Consider the following 13,795-nt stretch of genomic DNA (forward strand, 5'->3'; position numbering starts at 1 on the left):
TGGTGAAGAGATAGATAAGGTAATTTATGATTGCTTAAAGGGGTGGGGACTGGAGAAGAAAGTATTTACTATCACACTAGATAATGCTAAAGCTAATGATAGTATGCTAAATATTCTAAAGCATCAGCTTCTGAGTAGCAATGGGAGTAGCAATGGGCTATTGTGTAATGGAAAGTTCTTGCACGTTAGATGCTCGACACATATTTTAAATCTGATTGTGAAAGCAAGTTTAGAATTAGCCACTAGTCTAATAGAGAACATAAGAGAGAGTGTAAAGTTTGTAAAAGCATCTGAGTCAAGGAAAGACTCTTTTGCTATCTGCGTTGAGAGTAATGGGATCACAAGTGGTGCGGGTTTGTCTTTAGATGTCTCTACCAGGTGGAATTCAGCATATGAAATGTTGGCGAGAGCTTTAAAATTCAGAGACGCATTTGCTATTCTGAATTTGTATGAAAGAGGTTACAAATGGTTGCCTACAAAAGAAGAGTGGGAACATGGAGTCAAAATATGTGACTTGCTGAAGCCTTTTAATACCATCAGCACTTACTTTTCATGAGTAAAATATCCAACCGCCAATGTCTACTTCATTCAGGTGTGGAAAATTGAGATGATGTTGAAGAATATGCTGATTGTGAAAATGATGGTGATGTGAGAACAGTGGCTAGGGTGATGCAAAAGAAGTTTGCGAAGTATTGGAATCAATATAGTGTGATTCTAGCTATGGGGCTGCTCAAGATCCGAGGTTGAAACTGGATATACTTCGATCTGCTTATCAAAAGATTGATCCAAGGACTTCTGAGGAAAAGGTTCAAGTTGTTAGGGACAATCTGATTTCGCTTTATGAAGAATATCAAAAATCAGCAAATCCTTCAAAGTTTTCTGCAACATTAACTCCACATGAGCTTCTCACAGAGTCACCACTTGAAGATAATATGGATGATGTAAGTTCTTCAAAATTTTCTCATTAGTTCTCATTCGAAAACAACAGCAAGTAACTTACTGGTTGTGTCTTTGTATATAAACAAAGCAATAAACAAAAGATGTACCTCGACGATGGTCTCATGCGGAGTCAAGAAGCTTCGCTTCAAAAAACGGAAGAAACACTTCACTGAAAAAAAAATAAACTTTGAGAATGTGGAAACTGAAAACGCTAAAAAAAATTGCAAACAGAACCGATTAACATGAAACTTATAAATCCTAATTGACATATAGACACAGAGATGTACAAAAGATACACCACATTAGGATTTGAAATCGGTTGATGCATAAGTAAATGAACCTACAAGATCAAAATAAATGAGTAAGCCAACACCAAAACCAGACTTGGAACTTAATGAATCAAAACAGACAAGTGAAAGGGAAACACTAACCTGCAGAATTTCAAGTGTATTGAGGTTTGGTCTAGCCCATCGGACTTGTTCATTGGCTGGTCCAGCTTGCATAAGTCATGCGCGGACAACCTATAAGCCTAAACGAAGAAGCCAATTAAGTCAAGTAATGAAAATACAAAGAAAGAGAGACCACGACAGGGATCTCTAAGCACAAGTCAAGTTTCTGGGAGGCAGGAGCCTCAAGCATCCAGAGAGTGCTTCCATGGCGTCTGTTAGAGAGATAGAGTAAGCTAGAGATGATATGTTGTTTTAGGCATAGCTCTTAGCCATGTACTTCTCTTGTATATCTTTGTATACTCTCTAGGGTTTTTTAACCGAAGAGAGATGATCTTGTAAACCACATCGGAGGTGTTTTCCGATACTTCATAGTAGATGTTGTGGATCTTGGATCCACCCCAGATGTAGCGGTGCGGCTTTGAACTGGGTGAAATTTTTTTGAGTCATGAACAAGGATTGAATCAATTGGAAAGATCAAAGGACCAGGGGATTGTAGTAAATGATACCATAAACTATTAATCCCTCCAACAAAGTCTTGTTAGAGTTGCGATTAACTCTACAAGTGGTATCAGAACCATAAATTCCGCAACAAGTAGTATCAGAGCACATACTCATTGATTCACGGATTCCATGTCTCGAGGAGGAGAGTCATGTGAAGCTGGTGGTCAAGTGGTTCTACACATGTGGAAATCTGATAGAGTGAAAATCAGAGGATACACTGAGATCAAGATTAGGTGAAAGAGATTTTTGGTTTACAAGAAAAAGAAGGAAAAATGTTGGACGTTCTTTGCTGCAGCTGGACAAGTTTACGGAGGAAGGATTCACGAGTCAGTTGAATCGGTTGAGATGCTTTCTAGTTATGAAATCAGAGTTTCTCTAAAGTTCTCCAAGGGTGCAAGAACGTGCTACTATGTGAGAAGGACTTCATGTTATTCACAAGATAAGATGGTGGCAGGCTGTTAGCATAAGAAAGAGAGGTTTTGTAACTGTCCTCGATCTGCAGTCACAAGGCGTATGTGACTATATTGGAGTTTCGGATTTTTTCTTATTCTGCATGTTATTGGAACTGAAAGCATAGTGGAACACAAGAGGTTTCGCACTGGTTTTGTATAGGATTGTCTGAAGATTCAGTGAGGGATTTCACGGTGTTCTTGGGTTATCTCTACATGGTATATCAGTTACAGGTGTGTTCTAATATATGTGGGTATTTTCAGCTCGGTATCTCATGGAATTCTTGGAACTAGGGGACGCCTTAGAACCTTGAATGATATGAGTGTTTCATGGTTGTTCAGATGGTACTCTTTAGTCAGCGTGAAGGGTGCTGAAGAAGAGTTCAAGTAAATCAGTTGATGCAGGGTTTGTCTATGTGTGATTATGAGAGTCTACAATTGGATAGATGTTCAGAGAACAAGATACTATAAGGCTTCTATTTTCAGAGGGAATGCAATGTGGTTTTCTAAGCAGATATGTGTTTGGCGTAACACATAGTTTTCTGTTGGGATTGATCTACGAGAACAAGGAGTTTACTTGTTCAAGACAGAGTTCGGCTGAACAGGTGGCGATATCAAATCGAGATTGATTCAGGATGGAAACATGTATGTTTCGGTCTTCTGCATGGGATTCAGTAGTAGTTTGTTTTGGCTTCTCAGGGCATATGAGGGGGAAACAAATGGCTCTACAAGGTATCATGGTTGCAGAGGTAATGATTTGTTTGAGCAGAGTTTGAGCAGAGATTCTTGCGTCGAAAGTCTTCTTAGCAAAGTTGTGCTAAGCGGCGGGTTATGTTGGCAACATCAGCGGTTCAGAGTTATGTTCAAGAAAAGGTGTTCATTCAGGTTGTTACAAAGGAATTCTCAGAAATTTGGTGTCTACAGGCTGTTGAGGTTGACTAGGTTTGAGTCAAAGATCTTCTGGTTTGAAGCAATGGCGATTCAGGTTATACAAGAGCTTCAAGTTAGCATCGATATCAGCTGGAAATTCTGGAGAAGGTGATGTCATTCCGGATAGCACAAAGGAATGGAATCATGAACCTGATCATGGAGAGCTTGTAGCTGAGGATGCAACAAGAAGAATTCATTGTTCGAGATGGAAGCACTATCATCTTTATACCTCAACCACCATCCAAGCCATTCCAAGTTCAAGCTGATCAACAACTAAGCAAGTAGCTTGTGTGTGCTCTTTTCCTAACCTTTGGTTTTCTCCCACCAGGTTTTCCAGAGGAAGGTTTGTAACGAAGCCACAAGTTTCTTCACATCACTTGGTTGTTGATTTGGTCCAAGAATATCATTATCTATCTTATGTTATTTTTATTTCTAAGTTTATGTTATGTTTTTCTTCATTTTCGAAAACTCTAGCCTTTGGTCTTTGTTGTATTTTCGAGAGTAGTCTGTCTTTACTCCTCTTGCATATTCGAGAGCTTGTGCATGTACAAGTCTCTCCCTCTATAAACCTGGTCGAAATCTAATAAGAGGTATCCAATCTTTTTATCAAAACCTTTGTTTTCTCTTTTCTTCTTGCTTGTCGAGTTGATTGAGTGTTGGTGTGTAATATCCAACTTCTGGTGTGTAATATCCAGAGACTAAGGGCTCGAGTTTCGTGTGTCATATCCGATCTATTGCCTAGGAGTATCAAGGAGCCTTTGCGCAGCCTCTTGGGTCACCATTCGATCCACATGCCTTGAGAAACTTGAGTCTTTTTTATTAGTTTCTGCAAGGATTATCCCATCTGTTCCAGAGCATCATCCTAGGATCTCATTAAGTGGTATCAGAGCAACTCTGGAAGGGAATTGTTCTGTTTCTCTAAAAATTTCGATTGATATGTTCATCTCTTTGATCAGTTTGTATCGATCTGTGTGTCTGTTGTTAAGATCTGATAATTCTGAGAACTTTGATCACTATTTTGAGTTTACTCTATTCATATTCTTGTTGAGAAAGTTACAAATCTACTTAGTTGATTTGAATCTTTTTGGAATTAAAAATAATCGATCTGTTTCTAAGAAGTTGTGAATCTGTTCTTTTCCTTGCAATTGATATATGTTCTGAGATATTTCGAATTGTTGCAGGATTAGGGTTTGATTTTCGAATTGATTTGTTCCTGTTTGGTTTAAAATTGATCGTGTCTTTTCTGTTGTTTATGTTTTAGATTATCAAAACTGTTTCTGATTATCAACCTAATTACTTTGATTTAGTTCTCGATCTTATATGTTCTAATTATTGTCTAAATCCAATTTTTGTGATCTGATTTGTTCGAACTACTTACTGGCTTAGTCTTTCTCTTGTCTCAGGTACCATGGCAAGAGATCAAAAAGGAGAATTGACTAAGGAAGAAAAGCTATTGATTAAAGCCATGACCAATCATATAAATCAAACCATGGACAAGATGATGAAGGCTAAGATGGAAGAGCTTCGACAGGAGGTTAAACATAAACGTCCACGAGCTACTGGTCAGAGTCATGAGTATAGGCGCAGCGAGAGGAGACAAAGATGTGAGCATGAAAGTAGAGGCAGTCACAGAGATAAACTTGTTGATCAAAAGCTAAAAATCCCTCCTTTCCATGGCCAGGCTGATCCTGCTGCATATGCGGAGTGGGAAAAGAAGCTGGAGTTGATTTTCAACTGTCAAAACTATGCTTAAGTACAAAAAGTTCAACTAGCCACTGCTGAGTTTTATGGTTATGCTCTAAGCTGGTGGAATCAATTGATAAAGTCCAGAAGACTCGATGGAAAAGAACCAGTAGAAACATGGCTTAAGCTGAGAGCTTTGATACGTAGAGAGTATGTTCCAAGACAATACCACAAGAAAGTAATTCGAAAACAGTCTGAAACAAAGCCATGCTCTGCAAACTCAGTTCAGAAACAACAATTCAGAATAAGATCAAGTTCAACCGGTGTTATTGGTTTACCTAGCAAGACAACAAGCTGGTTTAGTGAGGAGGACACAAAGGAGCTGTCTCAAGTGATTTTGGATGTCGAGAAACAACTCAGAGAGACCAACACCACACGTCCATCCTTAGAAGAACAGAGCCAAGAGTCAATCACTTCAGTCTCAGAACTTAATTCAACAGAACCGGTATCAGCTGCACCTATTCAAGAAGATTAAGCCAAAGAATCATCACCTACCATTCAAAAAGAAGAGCAACCAGTTCAGGACGTGATGGTTTCTATCATTCAGGATATGAAAGAAAAGGAAGCACCCAAGGAACCACAATCAGACTGTGAACTGAATCAACTGATTGTCTTTGATCCATGTGATTTCCAAAACACATTTTTGGGAACTTTTCTGATCAGTCCTTTTGTTTGGAACAAGCCCAGAGCAGTGGAGCCTTCAAGACATGAACTGGGCATTAATCATGTTGTATTTGAGCCTGGAGGAGAGTTGTGGAGTCACGGGAACAATACCATAATGATTGAGAAGAAATCGGCAGCAATAACAATTGTTTTTGGTGATCTTTTACCATTTGGAGATAAGGTGTCGCACGTCTCAACTCAGCAAGAGTTTCTCTATGAAACCAACTGTAGAATGTTACCAACTATGTCCTGGATCCAAAAAACCAGACAACAAAGAAAATGGCCACCTGATGATCAAGATATTGTCAATTTTTCAAAACATATTGGTTTGGCTCAATTATGTGAGATGCTTATATCTGATTATGCTGAAAGGTTACAGACCTACTCATGGAGACCTGGAGCATATGTCCAAAAAATTATCATCCTTGGAGAGTGCTCTGCTCGTGCTAGAACCAGCTGGGGTAGTAAGGAGTTGGAAGTTGATCAAAATGCCTTGCTTCTTGATCATGTCAAGGTGTGGAAGCCACCAGATTTGCAAAAGCTTCAATACCATTTCAGAGATTGTCAAACCATGAGTGGAGATGGAGATTTCACTAGAGGAAATGGTGAAGTGATTACTGGAGCAGGAGGAGAACTCATGGTTTCTTCTCAAATCAAAGAGAAACCACCAGATGGACTCAATCTACATCAATCTCCAAATAAACCAACCCGAGGTAATTATCTAGACTCAAAGAAACGCATGAAACCTGATTTTCTTTCTATTGGTACAGGTAAAACAGTTTTTAGTACTAGAATTTTCGAAAAGGGACGCTATAACGATCAGAGTATCAATGATGAGTCCTTGGATAAGTTGGAGATGCAACAATCAAATCTTGGAAACTGTCTAGCCACCAGCATTGACATAGGAGAAGTCCGAGGATCATATCTCTACAACCAAAGGGAATTAACCAACAAACTCGACTGCAATGGAAACTTCACTCATCAGGGTCTCACGTCGAATTGGAATCATGTCCAAAGCTTCTCAGGTGAAAGAGTTATGGATTCTACAAGTCGGGTGATCATGTGTTTGCTTTGCTTGAATCTTTCTGAGTTTAAAACATCTCAATCCTATCAATGGCGACCAAGTGAACATGCTAAAGTAAGTGATCATGTTTTCAAGAGTTCTTTTATTATTGATTACACAGATATGATGCACTTGTTTTTGTCAAAAGAGCCATATGCAGATTATGATGAAGCTTTGTAGCATTCAAGAAGAAACTACAAGCGTGATGAAGACAAGAGATTCAAACCACCTGACTTGGACCAGGATAAGCACCAAGCCGTCCCTGTCTTTATCATCATCAAAGAAGCACCTCCAGATGCAACATACAAGCAAAAACCGAGCAAAAACAAATTTGGGATAAGACTCTTACTCTATGATGATTTCGCTTGTGGTAACTTGTTTTCTTTCAAAGTATGTGAATTAGGTTTGAGGAATGCAACAGGAGTAAAGAGAGCCAAGTGGATCAGTCCCTTCTACATAACATAACCAGTCAGCGACAATGCCTATCAAAGAGGCTTGCAAGGTAAGTGTAATCTGATTTTAAACTATAATGTTACTGACTTGGTCCCCTCTACTGCAGATAAAACAGATTTGAGGACAAATTCTTTTCAAGAGGGAGGGAATGATGTGATTCTGGATAGCACAAAGGAATTGAATCATGAACCTGATCATGGAGAGTTTGGAGCTGAGGATGCAACAAGAAGAATTCATTGTTCGAGATGGAAGCACTATCATCTTTATAACTCAACCACCATCCAAGACATTCCAAGTTCAAGCTGATCAACAACTAAGCAAGTAGCTTGTGTGTGCTCCTTTCCTAACCTCTGGTTTTGTCCAACTGGGTTTTCCAAACGAAGGTTTTTAACGAGGCCACAAGTTACTTCACATCACTTGGTTGTGGATTTGGTCCAAGAATATCATTATCTATCTTATGTTATTTTTATTTCTAAGTTTATGTAATGTTTTTCTTCATTTTCGGAAACTCTAGTCTTTGGTCTTTGTTATATTTTCGAGAGGAGTCTGTCTTTACTCCTCTTGCATTTTTGAGAGCTTGTGCATGTACTAGTCTCTCCCTTTATAAACCTGGCCGAAATCTAATAAGAGGTATCCAATCTTTTTATCAAAACCTTTGTTTTCTCTTTTCTTCTTGCTTGTCGAGGTGATTGGGTGTTGGTGTGTAATATCCAGAGACTAATGGCTCTAGTTTGGTGTGTCATATCCGATCTATTGCCTAGGAGTATCAAGGAGCCTTTCTGCAGCCTCTTGTGTCACCATTCGATCCACATGCCTTGAGAAACATGAGTCTTTTTGATTCGTTTCTGCAAGGATTATCCCATTTGTTCCAGAGCATCATCCTAGGATCTTATTAGAAGGAGAAACAGTAGATTTGTAGTCGCGATCACATCATTATTTTCAAGGGTGACGAACCAGGGATGATTTCGAAAGATATGCATTGTCAGGGAAAGAAGCAGATGGTGTTCGTTTGTGGTAGACAAAGATGACATCAGAGACAGAGGAAGAAACGTTCACAAAGGAGGATCTCAATGCACGTGATGGTTTCAGGTTGGTGAAATCATGATGAGAGATTTGCAAGGGATGCAGCAGTTGTTTGCAAGAAAAGAAAGACCCGCGTAAGCTGCAGCAGGAACGACTGCACAGGTGGGCGTGTTCGTGATCAGTAGTATTGAAGATTTATTTGAGTCGTTTGGGATGGAGGATATCTCAAGAGAAGACAAACTCACATTAAGTCAAAGCTAGGCTTAATGAGAAGGAATCAAAGGTCATCAATCTCACAGAGACTGAATATTTTCAGAGATTACAAGGAATGCAGATTATCTTTGCGAAAGATGATCAATGGATCTTGCAGATGCACATGTTGGTTGTCGTGTGACAACAATATGACAAAACAAAGGTGATTTGTTTTGGGTCAATTCAAGTCAGTCTCATGGGTGCATGAGAGGACAGATTTCTAGCTGGTAGAAGAAAGCCAGAGGAGTCACCTAGTTAGTGTGACTGAAATAGGTACAACCTCCACGAAGAAGCAACTAGAGCGAAGGCACAAAGTGTGTAAAGCCTACAAAGAGTATGTTGGACCAAATGGCTATTTGTGGTAACAACATGTAGAAGCTTTAGTTAGTTTGTGTGAGTGACATGAAGAAACCTAAGGATAAAAGGCGATTCAAGGTTAGACTTAGCTTAAAGATTCTGGTCTAAGGATGAGGAAAATGCGTAAGCGGAATCGGGTTGAACAGTCATCAACACTTGTTCAAGAAGTAGAAAGTCGTTACCATAGCTAGCAGAAGCGTGTGTGAGTTATACCTTAGAGGAATCGTCATGGATGTCTGAGTCATAAATTCAAGATGAATAGGCTCAGAACAGAAGTAAGGGACACCGGTATAATGTCATGACCATAAGTGTCAAGGTGGAGCTCCCGGACAATAATCGAAGCTCATAAGCAAAAGGAGAAATTTGCAGACTTGACCAGGTCGGAACTTCATGCTTGAACAAGTCAGGGTTCATGTATGATTACAGCTGGAGAAACTCGGCATGGGTTCGAGTTTGATACGAGAAAAGCTGTAAGGGAGTATCTCAGAAGCATCACAGGTCTGGATGATGTGAGATATGGTTAAGAAGCTGACATGAACAACGAATAGTTGCAGAAACTTAGTTACAAAGACATAGTATTTCTAAAGGTTATTTGATTCAGGTGGAGCCACTAAGATTATATAAGGATTGATGCATCAGGGATATATATAATCTGATTCCAGGTGGAGTGAGTCACTGGTTTAGAAGATGTCTTGATTGGTTCTGCTGAAGGGTAAAAGTTTCGGGTTAGCAACTTGGAGCTCAAGAGAGTAAGAGCTGAAAGGGAAGGTTATTCCATGACAAGAGGGTAATGGATATGTTCAGTGTGTCAAGGCCAGGAGTGTGAAGATCAGTTAACAAGTACAAGGTGCATCATAAGGAGATTTGTAAGAGGAGTCTTACATAAGGAAACTTGTAGGCGAGACAAGTAAATCAGCATATGTATCAGGAGTACACTGCAGTGGAGTTGATACAAAGGAGCCGAGTATGATGCAAGATAACACGTGGTGAGGTACTTATTTAAACTGAAGGGGAGTAAGTATCAAGAGATACTGAAATATTGAGTAGTGAAGATGAAGAATGGTGAGATGAAGCAAAGTAAGAAACTGTTAGAAGACATTACAGGGATTGCAGGGAATTGTCTTACAGTTTGCCCATCTCAGGAAGGGTAAGACTTGTTGTCCACAAGCAGGCTCATCTTAAGCTCAAGTCATGGAACTGGAAGAAGCTTCATGAAGGTCTAAATGCAAGGAAAAGCCGATTGCATTTAAGGAACATAACAAGTGTAGTTCTGGATATATGTTCGCATCAAAAGGGAGTACTGAGGCAGTTTCCTCAAGAAAGTCCATTTCCTAATGGCAGGTTCAATGACTAACAGGCGTGCTCAAGTCGTTGATGGTGATGCACAAGTTTCGGTATTAGAGACATCTCAACACAAGAAGGGTATTGAGATAATGAATTCACAACTGAGTAAAGGAGGGATATCAGGGATTCTAGATAAGATATCACATGCAGATCGTGAGGAGAGTCAAGGCGTATCGTGGAGTATATGGTATGAGGCTCAGTTTATTTAACTAGCAGTGGGATCTAAATCTGTTAGTGGGGTTCTGTTGTTGCAGAACAAGTTGATCAGATGGTGGAGCAGAGATATTTGTGTCGAAAGTCTTCATAATCATGTGGTTTTAGGCGACGTGACCTACTTGTGATAGTAGCGGTACAAAGTGATGTTCAAGTGTAATTTGTTCAAGAACATCAAGGGTAAGCCAAAGACTGTTTTAGAGACATGGAGCATGAGTGACTTCAAGGTTTGCGGTTGATTCCAGGAGAATTATGTGGTAGCAATTTATGTTAACAACATGAAAGGTGAACCAATGTTGTGTCGAAAGTCTGTCCAGCAGTGATGGTTGGATGGCGGGTCATGTTCAGAGTAACAACGGTACACAACGTGGTCAAGGCTGGAGTGTTTAAACAAGTAGAGAATCAGAGGTTGTTTCAGGTCTGAAGCATATATGGTTCGAAGGTTGTTGCACAGTATCCAAAGACTTTGATTCAAGGCTCAGTGCACATGAGTGGAATCAAGAGGCCAAGGAGAAAATCAACTTGAAGAAAGATGTTTAGGTTTCTGTTCAAGCACTTGAACAAGTTCGTGATTTTGACAGCAAATTTGTGTTGTTGATAAGTTCACGAGAAACAAGATATGAAGTAACACGACATCAATGAGGAGTTGAGCTTGATACTTGGAGTATAGCAGCTGGGTTCGCAACTTAAGACAATAGATGAAGGTGATGGAAATTCATAATGGCAATGGGATTGTCACATACCCTTCATCAAGTGTGATGTCAATTTTTATTGATGGAGTTAAGGGGATTTAAGTGTTTAATCTACTTATGCGGTTGTGGTGTATAAGTGTAAGCTTATGCAGGTTTCAAGAAGATCATGAAGGGACTTCAAGCTTGGCTCAAGATGAAGCTGAGAGAAGTGAAAAGATATAAGAAAAGACAAAGAGATGCAGAAGATGAGCAGATTTGCTCAATCATCAGGAGATGTCAGCACAAAGGAAGGGTTATGGACTTGGACCACACATGTGGAGTTTATTGAGGTTTGGTCAAGCCCATCGGAATTGTTCATCGGATGGGCCGGCTTGCACAAGTCACGCGCGGACAACCTATGGACCTAAACGAAGAAGCCCATTAGGTCAAGTGATGACAATACAAAGAAGCATAGATCACGAGAGGGATCTCTAAACACAAGTCAAGTTTCTGGGAGGCAGGAGCCTCAAGCATCCAGAGAGTGCTTCCATGGCGTCTCTTAGAGAGATAGCGTAAGTTAGAGATGATATGTTGTTCTAGGCTTAGCTCTTAGCCATGTACTTCTCTTGTATCTCTTTGTATACTCTCTAGGGTTGTTTAACCGAAGAGAGATGATCTTGTAAACCATATCGGATGTGTTTTCCAATAGTTTAAAGTGGATGTGGTGGATCTTGGATCCACCCCAGATGTAGCGGTGTGGCCGTGAATTGGGTGAAAAATTCTTGAATCATGAACAAGGATTGAATCAATGGGAATGATCAAGGGACGAGAGAGAGGATTGTAGTAAATGATACCATAAACTATGAATTCCTCCAACGAAGTCTTGTTAGAGTTACGATTAACTCCATAAGTGGTATTTTTTTTTTTTTAACTCTGAAAATATTCAATAACAGAGCCAATGAATGGCAACGTATAGGAGTACATAAGCAAGAGAAGAAAAACAACTAGGTACCAGTAGGTACTAATACAGCAGAAATGCAAAAACAGGGAAGAGCTCAACCACATTAGTGATTTCTTGAGACGCAAGAATCCCCTAGGAGCCGCACTTATAGCTAAGTCACATAGCTTGTGCTTCGGAGAGAATGGTATGTGAGAGCCAACTAGGGCCTCCAGCAGCAACATACGATTGTGTGCGTAAGTCAGCAGTGACGCTTACCGCGATAGCATTAGACACTCTGTTCCGTGACTCTTGAACATGCAAGAGGGACCAAGAGACTAGTCTAGAAAGGAGGAGCAGGATGTTCGCTATTAGAGATTGTAACTCTGGGAAGCGGTGAGGCTCAAGGAGAGACTCTCTTAACTCAATGGAAGAAGCTTCAAGAATCACATTGTTAAGCCTCATGTTAACCATGCTTTCTACCGCCCAATGTAGAGACTTTAAGTCCGCCTCCCTCTACGACATAGAGCCTACGAAAGCACGTCTACTGTGATTTATAGCGATGCCTTGATGATCTCTTACCAGCCACCCTGCTCCACTCAGACCATACCTGTGATCCCAAGATGATCCAATATTGCATTTCAGGAAATCCTGAGGCGGTCTTTCCCACTGGTGGGACGTCGGTGGGGGCTGAGCCGGAGTTTGTACAGGATCGCCTGAGTCACCATTCACTTGGAACCATATGTTAGCTTCTTCCACTGACTTAGTGACACATGAGAGTGGCGAGGTCCTACTGTTCTCAAAGACGAGTTCATTCCTTGATTTCCATAAATTCCAGGAAAGGTCTTGAAATTACCTAACTCAGAGTTCCTTTTCTTTGTACAAGCAATCAGATAGTGCAAATTCAAGAACGTAGAGTCAGGCGAGAAACCACCCCTTGGCGGAGGTATTTGAGCTAACTTCCAAGCCTCAACCGCAGCAGGACAGGTAAAGACGAGATGGCAAGTAGTTTAAGGACCCTGTCCACAGGTTATACAGGTCGTGTCAGAACATAAGTTCCTCGACCTTAATATGTCCTTTACTGCAATCGCTCCGGACAAAACTCTCCACAAAAAATGACGTATTTTTGGCATAGTCTTAACCTTCCACAGGTTTTTCCACAATTGTTGTTCCACCGGAGGGAGCGCTCTATGTGTGGGGTTGTTTTGATCGTGGACCGCCGATAGGAGTTGGTAAGCACTCTGCGTAGTATAACCCATATGATTTGTAAGACCCCAAACATCAGAATCAGGTCTGCTTAACAATGGTTTGAGCTTGAGAACACGCTCAGCATCTTCAGGTGTGAAGGTATCTCTCACTTTCTCTTTGTCCCATAGATCTGTGTTAAGAATAAAGAGATCAGAAACCTTCAGCGTGAGATCCACAATGCTATCTTGCCTGTACATAGGAGGCCGTGCACTGGTATCAAGTAACCAGTTTGTTGACCAGACATTCGATTCCTTCCCATCTCCTATTTGCTTAACCAGACCCAAGTTCAAAGCTTCTCTTCCATGGAGGATGCTTCTCCATGCATAGGAGGGACGAGTGCCAATACTTGCTTCTTGGAATGAACCATTCCGAAAATACCTGCTCTTCAGGACTCGAGACACCAGAGAATCTGGGTTTGTATGGATCCGCCATGCTTGCTTCCCAAGCAACGCTTGATTAAAGCGTTCAATATCATGAAATCCCATGCTTCCATTCTCTTTGCTTTGGCAGAGCTTCTCCCATGCTACCCATGGTAGTTTACGTCTAGCACTTCCATCACC

The sequence above is a fragment of the Brassica oleracea genome, chromosome C6 (genome assembly GCF_000695525.1).
Source record: "Brassica oleracea var. oleracea cultivar TO1000 chromosome C6, BOL, whole genome shotgun sequence".
NCBI classification, from domain to species: Eukaryota; Viridiplantae; Streptophyta; class Magnoliopsida; order Brassicales; family Brassicaceae; genus Brassica; species Brassica oleracea.